Genomic DNA, 14928 nt, shown 5'->3' with positions numbered 1-14928 from the left:
GTCAAACAGAGCTCCATTTTCTATATGCCTGGCATATATTTAAATTAGCTTAGGAGGTATGCAGTAATATGCTATCCAACTTCAGATAAAATAATACATTAACTAAAACTCAATGTTGCACTGTGACTCACATTAAAATAGCCCATCAAACATACCGTGTTATTTATGTGTAACTTCGTTTAAACTTTGGCTCCAGAGGCAGTCTGTTGTTGTAATTGAAAAGTTCTTGTACTTACTTGACCAGCTAACTTTCCATTAAGAATACGAAGCCTGGAAGCGGTCAGTGTGAGTCCTAATCAGGAAGATGTTACTCTGCTGATTTTCACACAATTGCAAAACTGGGTTTTTATTGATGGAAACAATGGCCTGTGAGCTGGCATGATGAATATTGGGAATAAACTCTCAAAGTTTAACTTAAAGATATTCAAAGTATGCCAATTAGCTAACATGACATGGCTAGATGGATGGATAGAGAGATGATAGATAATAGATAGATAGATAGATAGATAGATAGATAGATAGATAGATAGATAGATGATAGGCAGATGGATACACAGTCATAGACATAGACATATATGCATGTATTTTTTTAAAAGACACCATTCGTTCTAACATGCATAAGGAATGAAATCAGGGGTAATGTATATTCCATTTTATTTACCTACATTTTTGTAGCACTTATAATGTGTCAGACATTAGTTTACGTTTCACAAAAATTGACTCAAACCAATGTTCTATATGAAGTACTATTAATATCACTGGTTTATAGATGAGAAACTTTCTCCTCTCTCTCTCTCCATAAAATCCAGAACCAGATTTACCTCATTTAAAACTGCATGACAGAAAAAGTCCATATGAATGTTATATAAAACTAACAGAGCAAAAACAAACAAACAAACAAATCAGACTAAAACAAAACCACAAAAACACACTAAATCTTAGGACTCAGATAGGGACTATATTTCTAAAACAATTCATCAAAAGAACAAAAAAAAATTAGAAACCTTGTTAAAATCCTCAATTGAATGTAAAAACGACAATTCATAATTATGAAAAATCAGGCAAAATGAGACAGCAATGAATAAGATTTATACAGTTTTTTGGAGCATGGAGAGTTTTATTAAGTTAAATGGAAATCCCCTTAGAGCCTTCGTGAAAAATGTTTTTGTTACACTCTTGGTTCAAATATATTTAAAACTCAGGGGTGCCTAGGTGGCTCTGTCAGTTAAGCATCCAACTTTAGCTAAAGTCATGATCTTAGCTCCGTGTGGGGCTCTGTGCTGACAGCTCAGAGCCTGGAGCCTGCTTTGGAATCTGTGTCTACCTCTCTCTGCCCCTCCCCCACTCGTTCTCTCTGTCTCTCTCTCTCACTCTCTCTCAAAAATAAATATACTTAAAACTTAATTTCTGTAAAATGAACTATTAGGACCTCATCAAGATAAAAAGCTTCTGCACTGCAAAGGAAACAATCAAGAAAACTAATAGGCAACCGACAGAATGGGAAGAGATAGTTGCAAATGACATATCAGATAAAGGGCTAGTATCCAAAATCTACAAGGAACTCACCAAACTGCACACCCAAAAACCAAATAACTCAGTGAAGAAATGGGCAGAAGACATGAACAGATACTTCTCCAAAGAGGACATCCAGATGGCCTACAGGCACATGAAATGATGCTCAACATCACTCATCATCAGGGAAACACAAATCAAAACCACACTGAGACACCACCTCACGCCAGTCAGAGTGGCTAAAATGAACAAATCAAGAGACTATAGATGCTGGCAAGGATGTGGAGAGACGGGCACCCTCATAAACTGTTGGTGGGAATGTAAACTGGTGCAGCCACTCTGGAAAACAGTGTGGAGGTTCCTCAAAAAACTATCAATAGAACTCTTCTATGACCCCGCAATAGCCCTGCTAGGGATTTACCCAAGGGATACAGAAGTGCTGATGCATAGGGGCACATGTACTCCAATGTTCATAGCAGCAATATCAACAATAGTCAAATCATGGAAAGAGCCTAAATGTCCATCCCATGATGAATGGATCAAGAAGATGTGGTATATATATACTACATGGCAATGAGAAGGAAAGAAATCTGGCCATTTGTAGCAAAGTGGATGGACCTCGAGGGTGTCATGCTAAGCCAAATAAGTCAGGTGGAGAAGGACAAATACCATATGTGTGCACTCATAGGTCTAACAGGAAACCAATTTGACAATAAACTATTAAAAAAATTTTTTAATTACCATACTGATTGACACAAATATATCATGGTTCAGAAAATGCATCCAAAGATTGGCCTTTCATTCTATCCATTTTCAGAGGGCATCATATGAATTCTAAGGGTGGGTATAATTTCTGAATTTAGATCCTCTTAGCCCAATAGCCTTTTCCCCCCAACTTTAATAAGATGTAATTGACATGCAGCATAGTGTAAGTTTGAGATGTTAATTTGATATGTTTATATATTGCAATAAGATTACCACCTTAGCCTTAGCTAACACCTCCACGACTTTACATAATTACCATTTCTTTTTTTTGTGGCAAGTAGAATAATTTTTAATTATTAATTTATGTGTGTGTCTTCTTTTTTGTTTCATGATTCAATTATCTTTCTACCCCCATATCTAGCATAGGCCCTGCACACAATAGGCATTAAAAATTATGAATAAATAGATAAATCCACTCTTCCTTGTTCCATAATCTAAGTGTTGAACATATGAATAACTTAAATAAACACATTACAAATGAGCCCCCAATTTAATATTCTGTGGCCTATCATTCTCAACTGAAGAAGATGAATGGTATCTTTAAAGTACTCTTATTGGGGTGCCTGGGTAGCTCAGTCAGTTGACCGTCTGACTTCGGCTCAAGTCATGATCTTAGGGTTTGTGGGTTTGAGCCCCGAGTCAGGCTCTGTACTGACAGCTAGCTTAGAACCTGGAGCCTGTCTTCAGATTCTGTGTCTCTCTCTCTATCTGACCCTCCCCTGCTCATGCTGTCTCTATCTCTCAAAAATAAATAAAAGCATTTTTTAAAAATTAAAAGAATAAAATACTCTTATTAAAGATCTCTTTTGCTTCTATAGTATAGATTCCAAATGAAGGATGTTGGTTGTCTCTGGTGTAGCAAATATATCCATTAGAATATAACAATTAGTGGATGATATTCTAAAATTTTTAAGTGACTTTTTTTCTCTTCAAAGGATTTTAAGATCCTTATATTCTAAAATCAGTGCTACCAACCCCTGCAAAACAAATACAGAACTATAAGAAACTACACATATTCTAGCTAAAGATTCCAGCTTGATTTTAAGGGGAAAGATGATTAAAGAATGTTCAGATGGGTAGCACTACGCTGGGCTGCTGCTCTGCTGTTTTGATATCACTTAGCAGTAATTTACAGGCTTAACAGGAAAGAACACTGACAAATGAGCACTGGAGAAGAATGCTCTGTGTACCTCTTTTCATCATTCCAAGCATAATTCCATTGCTATCTGAGTGATCTGAGAATAAATGCTTTTCAGACACATACCTAAAAAGGGACTTTGTAGGTATCTGACAAACACCTCAAGATTGATCGTCAAAACAATAAAATTTGCCTGACGGGCTAATCAGAAAATTCTGTGTTGTGGTAACCATTTCCATGTTTAGGCAACCATTTTAGTAACTTTCCATTCTCAAATAATGAAGACTTCAGTCGACATCTTTGTAGTACACTCATCAGTATATGACACTTCTGTTTTGTGACCTGAGAGTCACAGCCCCCCACTAATTAGTCCTCTGAGAATGAAGTCCATTGTTAAAAATATTTTTATTGTTAAATCAGTTGTTTTTTAATTTTTTTACTGTTTGATTTTGAGAGAGAAAGACAGAGTGAGAACAGGGAAGGATCAGGGAGAGAAGGAGACACAGAATTTGAAGCAGGCTTTGGGCTCTGAGCTGTCAGTACAGAGCCCAGTGTGGGGCTCAAACCCATGAACCACGAGATTATGACCTGAGCCAAAGTCAGAGGTTTAACTGACTGAGCCACCTAGGTGCTCCTAAATCAGTTTTAATTATGCATGATACGGTTCACATGAAATCAATATTCTCAATAAGTTGTACACACATGTTACACTAATGTGCATGCTTAGCACAAGCTCCACAAAGGCAGAAATCTTTGTTTTGTTCACTGCCGCAGCCCTCGCACCTACAGTAGTGCCCGCAACATTAAAGGAAACCCATACATATTTGTGGAGAGAACTATGCCAAGCAAAAAACAATGGCCATGGTTTTATTTGTACATAAATTGAATGTTCCCCAGAGCAACTTTGAAAAGTATGAGGATCTATTTTTCCTTAATTCATCCTCCCTGTCAAATCCACTGTTTCCTTTGAGCATCTAATAGTGTTAAAAATAGTACTGATATTTATAATTTTTACATAATATAATGCTTCCTATGTCCAGAAACTGAGCTGTGCACTTTACATTTCATTTAATTCTTACAACAGTTTTACAAATCCAATTATGTTATATAACTCTCCTTAAATAGAGGAGTTCAACTGAGTTACAGACAGGTAAGTACTATGACCACACTTGAAGAGTGGGGGAGCTAGGATCAGGTCTCAAATGCCTCTAACTGGACGCTCTAACCTCATCACCTTATCATATCACCGCCCCCTGACCTCCTACTCACTACACCTCCTCAGCACCAAAACGTGAGAGGAAACACCACCCTTCTTTTCTTATGTATTGAAATCTTCACCTCCCTTCTCAGTTCCCTTTCCTCAACTTGCCAATGCCAGAACCCAAACCTCTCTGCCTCAAGGAGAATGAGGATGCGCTAGGGTATGTAGGATGGCTGACTAATCAACTCATTACCCTTTAGTGTAAAAAAAATTTTAGCCAATATATTGCCTAAGCCAAACATTTTCATCTTAAACCTCGAATCTCTGCTGCTCAATGCTAAGTTTCATCTCTTCAGTGAGGAATTCAGGCACCAGCAAGAAACTGAGAAAAACATCTCCAAAGGTAGATACAATTTCATTCATTCCACATGCTTTACTATGAAACTTATTTGCCTGTTTGTCAAGTGCTGTGTTAGGCAATGGGGATATGAAGTTGAGTAAAGCAGAGCCTTCATCCTCACAGAACTAATGGAAGAGAGAAAATAAAGAGAAAAGGAGGCATGATAATAGCATTGTTTTCAAATAAGGTGCAATTGTTGTCCCAAGGGGAAAAGATTCATTCTACTTGAAGAAGTTAGATAAGTTTTGACAACAAAAACAATTTTTACGTTGGCTCTTTTATAAAAAAGTAATATTGGAGACAGAAATAAATGGAGGAAGGAGTAGACTGGGAAAAGGAACAATGTGAGCAAAGGTGAAGAAAATGAGTAATTGCATTTGTGTTTAGAAAATGATAGTTTACTTAATTATAATATGTTCATAAGAATCTTTCTAAATCACCAGTTTGAGGATGCAGAATTTTCAAAAAGGAATGTATTATGTATAGAATAGAATGCAAAAGAGCTGAATTTTTACAATAAAATATAAAGAAGTTTTATACGAATTTAAGTTTTAAAATTAAAGAACAGATACATATTGTAGAAAGGAATTCATCTTATTAAAAAGTAAGCATGCTGAGTCCTGATAAAATTTAATGAGGATAATTTTGTGAAACAGGAACTTTAGTTATGTCTTGAAAAAGTAAAGTTATAAAATAAATATGATCCTTATCTTTTCATTTTCTTCCAATGTTTCAAGGAATGATTGTCTACATTATGCATATGCATATAACTGTTCCAAGAAGGGGATTCTGCAGTATGAGGAAATCTATTCTCTACCAAAAGAATAATGGCTCATCAATAATTGAATTAATACTATTTTTCCTTTCCATTATTTTCCTCGACACTTGTCTAGAATGGTTTAGGTAATAGCATTAGGGAGGCGGACAGATGATATACTTTTATAAGTCAGTCATATTTATTCCTAACTCATTTAAATATTACAGAAACAATCATAGTAGTATCTAAGTTGGTTTGGCTTCTTTATTAGGATACTAATTTATTTTTAAATAGAAACCCTAAAATTCTAAAGCGATGATTGAATAGCAACATGTCTAAAGAACTAAATGAATTCTTCCCTAGCCTGCATTAGCTGTAACACACAATAATATTCTCAGTCTGCTGTTCTGTCCCCCACCCTCTCCCAACCAGCCCTTTCATCTCCTAGTAATCCCAACTCCCTCATAACATCACCATCTACCAGTTTCTACAGCCACAAATCTAGGACTCATCCTTTATTTCTCTCTGTACATCATCTCTTACACCCAAGTCATCAACAAACCCTGCTTCATCTACTTCCAAAATATATTACAAAATGGGCTACTTTTCTCCACAGCCACCACTTCTACCTGCCTATAATCCCCTAAGAGACTATCTCAAATTTCCCCAATGTCTCTGTGGTTTCACTATGGATCATTCTCTGAGAAGACTTAAAGTAAATCCCTTTTAAAGGCTAGATTTCTAATCTCCCTTAGAAAAAGTGAGTATATAGTATTTAGCATATTAAAAAGTATAGAGGTATAGAGAAAAAGAGAACAAACATCAGTGTAGCCATGGACTGCATTAGGAAATAAAACTTTACCAATACATTAAGTCATCTTACTTATCTCTCCTAAATCAGATTTTCCATTCACTAACCTCCAACACCCCTGTATTTTGATGTTTATTTTACCAGCATACCTCTTTTTGGTCTACACATAAATCTCTAAGCCATACTATACCTTTATTTTTAAAGTTGGGTATAAATGGTATTACACGATATGTATCCTTTGGCAACTTGTTTTTTTCACTCCTTATTATGCTTGTGACATGTATGATTGTTAATTCTCACTTCTGTATTATAGTGTACATTCTGAAAAAATAATATTTCATTTATCCATTCTCATGTTGATATATACATAAGCAGTTTTCAGGGTTTTTAGTGTTACTATAAACGATGCTTCCACAGACATTTTTATACTCTTACTATATGTTTTTGAGAGTTTATTCTTATGTATACTCCTACAACTAAATTGCTAAGCAATAGAGAATTTCAGGTTCAACTTCATATTGTAGAACCAGCGCGATGTAGTTATTTTCAATGAGTCAGTTATTTTTTGGAAGATAAAATAGATCCAATAGTAAGAGGAAGGAAAATACTACATTCACCTGCCCAAAGTCTGTAGAGTAACGAATTCTCTCAGGAGTCTGAATGTGAGATCAGATGGTGTCCTAGGACTAGGCAACACAGGGAGCGGGGCTGAATCGGCTAAGCAGATTCTCCTACTGCATTCATACAAGATGGGGGATGCTTGTTAAGTTTAGCCAACCCATTCATAGTATGTGAGGGTATTACTATTATAAATGGGAAGAATTCATTCAAATAGGTCTTTCTAGTATTATATATTTAAGCAGATACATTTTGCCCTTACATCTGTCTACACACCTTGGGGTGCCTAGGTGGCTCAGTCAGTTAAGCGGCTGACTCAGGTGATGACTCAGTGTCATGAGTTAGAGTCCTGCATGGGCCTCTGTGCATCTGGCTCTACGTTTGCAGTGCAGAGCCTGCTTGGGATTCTCTCTCTTCATTCACACTGTCTCTGTCTCTCAAAATAAATAAACTTAAAAGAAAATCTCTTTACCTACCTGGAGCTTGCTTCGAAATCTGTGACTCCTGCTCTCTCTGCCCCTTCCCCACTCACGCTCTGTTTCTGTCTCTCAAAAAATAAATAAATGTTAAAAAAAAATTAAAAAAAAAGAACTCTCTGCCATTTTCCTCACTTTTATACCTCTCCTTTTAAACAACAAAACTAGCTTCAAAGTAGCAACTTAAAAAGTCTAAACAGGATATAGTTTATGAATTTGTCAAAGCACTATCAATAAACACTGACAAATCAAGACATCATGGACACTATATATTTATCATACATATTTGTTATTTATTTGAACATGCTATTGAATCCCATATTTGGCTACCCATTGCTCTAAACATCAATACTCAAGAGACAAGTGTTGACTAGAAAGGAATATAAGCTTTATCCAGGAGGCCGGCCACCTGGGGAAAATACAGATTTTTGTCCAAAAGCCAACCACCAGGGGTCCAGCCTCCTGAATAAAGCTCCTATTCCTTTCCAGTCAACACTTGTCTCTTGAGTATTGACCTTTCGAGGGACAAGCAGCCAAACTTGGGATTCAGTAACAGATTTTGGCAAGCCAGCCAGGAGCCAATGCCCTTGTGGTGTTCGGTTTCCCCAGGGAGCTTCCTAGTTCATTTCAGGGACTGATGCTTGGGAGGCGTCCAGGAGGCTGGCCTCTCAGGGCTAGGTGGTCTCGGAGAGGGAACCTGAGAGAGCTGTCCCTGCAGATGCTGAGGCTTCTTTTGTTTTGGGGAAATTCTCTGGTGACTCCCAACCAACACTAACTGGCAGTTTTGCTTTTAACTTGAATGGAAAGAAAAAGAACATATGGAGCAAAGTGAGAAGTTTCTGGACCTGCTAGGTTTGTCAGAACTGTAAACAGACAGAGTTTCTTTTTTGTCAAGTGCCACGTGCCTTTGTTTCTGTTGTCTGTGCTCTTCTGTTCTGGAAGAGGCACAAGATTTGAGAGAAACTAAGAGATTAAATAACAGTCAATTTCTTCAGGATTCAGGATAGACCTGTGTGTGTGTGTGTGTGTGTGTGTGTGTGTGTGTTTATCATCTTCTGTGTTTATCATCTTGCCAACTACCCTGTTGGGTTGGATTTTAATAAATGGAAAGAGGATAGGCAGGAATCTATGACTAAGAAAAAGATATTTTCTAAGGTAATCTGTCTGGCTGATATACTATCTAGAATCAGATGAGAGATGGTCCCTAAATGGATCTTTAAAATATTACACCATTTTACAATTAGAGTTTTTTGTCAAAGGGCAGGAAAAGATGATTAGATACCCTATGTTCAGGCTTTCCTGTCTTTACATCATAAAGATGCTGCCCAGGAAAACAGTAACTTAATGGTACAGAGACAAAGAGAGAGACCAACTGTGTGTCTTGATGTAAATAAAAAACAAAGAGAGGAGGAATATATAACAAGTCTAGCTCTGACTGTGCCCTCTGCCAGAGTTCCTACCTCTACTTTCTTCTTTTCCTCTTAAGACTTCAATCCCACCATCCTATAGGATGAGGACAAGAGAATCCTGGAACAAGATTCTTAACAAATCTTAAAGTCTCTCCCTTTAAGACATGATAGGGCAACCAGTTTGGATAGGGAGCACTCCCTGTGGTCCTGGGCAATATCCTTTAAGACAATACTATGAGGGAGTTAATTCTTAAGGATAGCCTCTCAAGTATTATTGGACATACACTCCTTTTCAAACTTCAGACTCCATGACTTGAAAAAAATGCCAATCGCTTTTATAGAGATGACTCCCCAAAGACGATGGAACTCTTTCTGAGCATTTTTGCAACCCATCAGCTGAGTTGGGTAGACATAAAACCTTTAATGACTATGATGTTAAGCACAAGATGGATGTCTAGTACTGGCCAAAGCAGATGAGAAAGGCCAGCACGTCTATCATAAGAACCCAATCCGGGCTCTAGTGCCCACACTGCTGTCCCATTGGTTGAGCCCAACCGGGACCCAAACTGAGGGGGTTTACCACGATTTAAGCATTATCAGTAGTACATCTTGGCACGTTTAAGTAAAGGGGTTCCCAAGCAGCACAGTTTGAGTAGGATTCATGAATTGAAGAAAGAAATAACTGAAAATGCAGCAGCCTATTTAGAATTTATCAAGCCTATGGGAAATATACAGATATCAACCCAGAGGCCCCAGAAAATATCTCCATAATAAACATGACATTTATTGGACAGAGCACCCCTGATATAAAGAGAAAGCCCCAAAAGGAGAAAAGAGCAACAGGAATAAATGAAGAAGCCCTAGGCCTACATACCATCACTTCCCCACAGGAGCCCCAAGTGCAACTGACAGTGAGAAACCAACTGATAGACTTTCTAGGAGAGACAGGGGACACGTACAGTATCTTTAATACTAAATTAACACGAAATGCCCAGAAGACAGCCTCTGTGGTTGGAGTCTCAGGTCAAGCACAGCAAAAAAGGGGCTGTAACTTGTAACTATAGAAAATGGCCCATACAATCACCCAGAGATGCCTTATATGTACAAAGAATAATCCAAAAATGAGAGACAACCTCCAATCCAAGAGACACAGTATAAAGGGGAATTTCCCTTTAAGGACTGGCAAATAGACTTTACCAAAATGCCTAGGACTACTAGACATTTTAAATATTTATTGGTGTTTGTAGACACCTTTCTGGGATGGGTTGAAGCTTTCTCTACCCAAACAGAAAACTCTTCAAACATTGTAAGACTCTTGCTAAAGGATATTGTTCCTAGGTTTGGTTTACCCTACACAATTAAGAATGATAATGGATCTCCTCTGTGTCCACAAAGGAGTGCTGCACAAAGTAAGTGCTGCTTTATAGACCAACTGGACATTATATGCTTCCTATAGTGAAAATGACTTTGGCCAAAATCTGTCAAGAAACCAGCCTGAAATATGATAAGGCTCTACCTATTGCTCTGCTCTGCAGTAGGGCTGCCCCCAGAAGCAGGTTAAAGTTAAGCCTTTTTGAGCTTATATGTGGAAGACCCTTTCAGGCCTTGGCTCTAGGGACATCACCCTTAGACTAAGAAAATGAAAATAGTAATAAACAATATGTACAACATTTGAGTCAAATATTAACTGTTTTGCACAGGGTTGTCGTCTCCTGTCCTCTTTAGGTCATAAGATGACCCAGCATATCGTTTCAGGCCTGGAGAAAGAATACTGTTAAAGCCCCAGAAAAATTAAAGATCCAATCAGCAGTTGGCTGAGAAACGAGCAGAGCCTTATGAAATCTTACTAACCACTCCTACTTCTCTAAAACCTGCAAGGGTAAAGCCATGGATGCACCACACCAGAGTAAAGAGGGCCACCCCGAGTGACAACAAAGAGGCCACTGAACCCCCTTGCTGAGAAAGCCATCCTATTCAGGATTTAAAATATCCCTTTAGGAAAGGAATCCATGACAATTATGTTCACGCTGTAATCCATATTGACCATGTCTTCTCTCTCCCTGGATTGCAAATACACTAGTATGGGTAATTCAGACCTTGGCTACAGCTACATATGCTACTGACTGCTGAATATGCCATGCAAAAGTCCAACCTGTGACGGCCCACAGAGATTCCTCGGTTCATCCCATTCATAGCACCTCAAAAACCCCCAAAGGCTTCCAGTCACTGAGGCCCAAATAAAAGTGTATAGGGTTAGGGGGCGCTTGGTGAGTTCAGTCAGTGGAGCATGCAACTCTTGATCTCAGTCAGGGTGGTGAGTTCAAGCCCCACATTGAGTGCAGAGCTTACTTAATTTTTTGAAAAGACTATTCAAAATTTTATAGTGTGGGGTGCCTGATGGTTCAGTCAGTTGAGCGTCCGACTTCGGCTCAGGTCATAATCTCATGGTTCATGGGTTCATGCTCCATGTTGGGCTCTGTGCTGACAGCTTAGACCCTGGAACCTATCTTCAGATTCTGTGTCTCCCTCTCTCTGACCCTCCCCTACTCTCTCTCTTTCCCTCTCTCAAAAATAAACACTTAAAAATTTTTTAAAAAATGTATAGGGTGAAAATAGATTAATTCTCTCAGAAGGATCTGAGGCACCCCATGTCTCAGTCCCTTTAATTACTGTACTAAAAGAGGTTATTTTCAAAGGACAAAAAATAAGTATGCCTTCCCCCATTAGACATCACATGAAACCATCTCCCAAGAGGGACCAGTCACAGATTGTATTATAAATTTTTCTACCCCTTCTGGCCACCCTAGGGATCCCTTTCTCCCTTCATCTTGCTAATGAAACTAACCATTGGACTTAGCTCCCTGAAATTATTTACTAGACTGACTCCCGACCTCCCCAGCAATTATCTCTGATGGGGATAAATATATCTTTATTTATAGGTTGTTTCCATCATGGGGGGCTGCTGCCCATCAACATGTGCTTTGCAACTTGTCAAACTCTAACCAACCCAGCTAACACAACCACCAAATCTCAGGCTAACTTGCAAAACTCATTAGATTCCCCTGCTCAGGTTGTCCTGGATAACCACATGGCCCTAGACTATATCCTAGCTGAGCTAAGGGGAATTTCTGTTATTGCTAACTTGTCTTGTTGCACATGTATCAATACCTCCTCAAAAGTGGAAACCAGTATTGATAAAACCATTCAATTGCCACTTGGTTGCAGCAGACCCTATGGAATTGGCTTACAGATGTCTTCTCCTGGTTTCCATCAGCACTTAGGTCTATATTAGAAGGCATTCTAATATTAGGACTCACACTCATGCTAGTAGCACTATGTATAGGAATTAAGCTCATTACAATATGTGTAACAGAACCATGCAAGTAAATCACATCAGTTGTGTATAATGAGATGCTTCAAACCCACATTAACATATTCCATTCCATGGTCTCAACTGTGTCCTATATAGCATGAAGAAGCTATAGACAATAGCCCATAGATATGAAATGGTAAAATTGACAGTGGGAGAGGTGAGGCCACCTTGATCTTCATAACTAGCATGATGATGTTTAATAATGTTCATAAGTTGATATGATTGATTTACTAACCCTCCTTGTGAATCTATAAATCTTATGTTTCTTTCTAGAAGAATAGAAAGCCCTCACCCATCACAGAACGGGAATTAGACCACTCGCACGACCCTCAGGCACTGAAAGCTGTTAAACAGGCACCACCAAATCTACGTGGAATCAGGAAATGTTACAGGCCACTGCACCCCCTCACTAACAAACGACCCTTGCCCTTTTAAAACTCTCTTGGCTAAGGAGAAACCTCAAAGTTGGCTTTTGGACAAGGGACTGCCTTCTCTCCAGGTGGCCAGCCTTCTGAATAAAGCTCATATTCCTTTCCAATCAACACAGGTCTCTTGAGTACTGACCTTTCAAGCAATGGGCAGCTGAATTTGGAATTCGGTAATTGTAATCTGAAATAACCCTCAATAAATAATGGTAACATGCTCTGATTTTAGACTGGTAACTATTACTTGAAATGTCAGATCATTTATTTCTATTTTAAGGTAAAAGTAACCCAAACAGAAAACGGTAACGTTAAAAAATGTAGGCTGTAGAATAATGTGGAAAGGATCCTAAATGTTCACTGCCCCAAATCCCAGCAGGCACAGGCATTTCCTCTCCTGTAACCCTCCCTGCCAGCCCAGGCTCCTCCACTTGCAGGGCTGCGACTTCCGCGTCAGTGCGCCCACCATCTTTGGGTTTTGCCACTTGAAAATTTTTTTCTTATATGGTGCAAACCTGTTCTCTTAAAACTTCTGTCCATAAGTATATGAATATAAAAATACAGAATGTAGCCATTTGACTATACCAACTTTAAATCCAACTGAAGACAGGGTGATTTCTAAATAATATGATTATAACAATGAAGATTTTCTGTATCTTGACATTCTCACTTCTAAAAAGCAAACTAATTTATTTTTTTCATACTTTTTCATTTTTGAGAGAAAGAGACAGAGCACACGCAGGGGAGGGGCAGAGAGAGAGAGGGAGACACAGAATCCAAAGCAGGCTCCAGGCTTCGAGCTGTCAGCACAGAGCCCAACATGGGGCTCAAACCCATTAACTGCACTATCATGACTTGAGCCAAGACAGACACTCACCTGACTGGGACACCCAGGCACCCAATAATCTATTTTTTAAACCTAAAAATTAAGGAAATGTTTACCTAATGAATATCAATCGTTTCTTAGATGTTATATTTTTATTTTGCAATGTTTGTGTTCTCAGACCTTTGGAAATCAGAAAAATTTAGTTTCATTATGATGAGCTCTTATACCTATAAGCCATTTTTTTAAGTTTATTTATTTATTTGGAGAGAGAGGAGAGTGGATATGAGTTGGGGGGAGGGGACAGAGAGAGAGAGAGAGAGAGAGACAGAGAGAGACAGAGAGATTAGAGAATCCCAAATAGGCTCTGCACGTCAGCACAGAGGCCAAAGCAGGGTTCGACCTCATGAGGTGAGATCATAACCTAAGCTGTTTAAGAGTTGGACACAACCAAATGAACCACCCGGAGCCCCTCATTTTTTTTAAGTAAAGTCAAACCAGTCACAGGATAATGTATTTCACTCTTCTTTTTTTTAATAGTATAATTTTTTTTAATGTTTTATTTATTTTTTGAGAGAGACAGTGTGAGCAGGGAAGGGACAGAGAGAAAGGGAGACACAGAATCTGAAGACAGGCTATAGGCTCTGAGCTGTCAGCACAGAACCCAACATGGGGCTCGCACCCATGAACCATGAGATCATAACCTGAGCTGAAGTCAGACGCTCAACTGACTGAGCCACCCAGGCGCCCCTCACTCTCCTTTTTGACTGACCTAAGGTTGCTGATTGTACGTCTTCTCCAGCAAGCCAAAGTACTGAGGTTTTCTAAATCCCTAGGCCTCCTCCTCTTCTCTTCTACTTGGATTCTCCCACTTAGCCTGAGAGCAAACAGCAGCTTGAGCGAAGTGGTTGAGAAACAGACCACAATGGGAGAACTCTAAAAACAACCCCAAAAATAAAAGCTCATTTTTATCTTTAGAATACTGTGGCCAAGAAAATGCCATGCTGCCTCCTAGCGTATTTCTTTGAGAAATATTCATACCTTTCCATTCGTTTCAGCAATTATTTACTAAGTGCCCGTCACTGGGCAAGGATCCATGCTTTATGCTAGTGCTGCAGTACAAGAAGCACAACTTGTGACATTCTATTCCTTAAAAGTTAGCCGTACCAAAGATTCCCCTTCCCTCAGAGAGCAATGACAGCTCTGCTCTGACACAGGCAACT

Source organism: Suricata suricatta, chromosome 7 (genome assembly GCF_006229205.1).
Source record: "Suricata suricatta isolate VVHF042 chromosome 7, meerkat_22Aug2017_6uvM2_HiC, whole genome shotgun sequence".
Taxonomy (NCBI): Eukaryota; Metazoa; Chordata; class Mammalia; order Carnivora; family Herpestidae; genus Suricata; species Suricata suricatta.
This window is presented reverse-complemented; position numbering follows the sequence as displayed.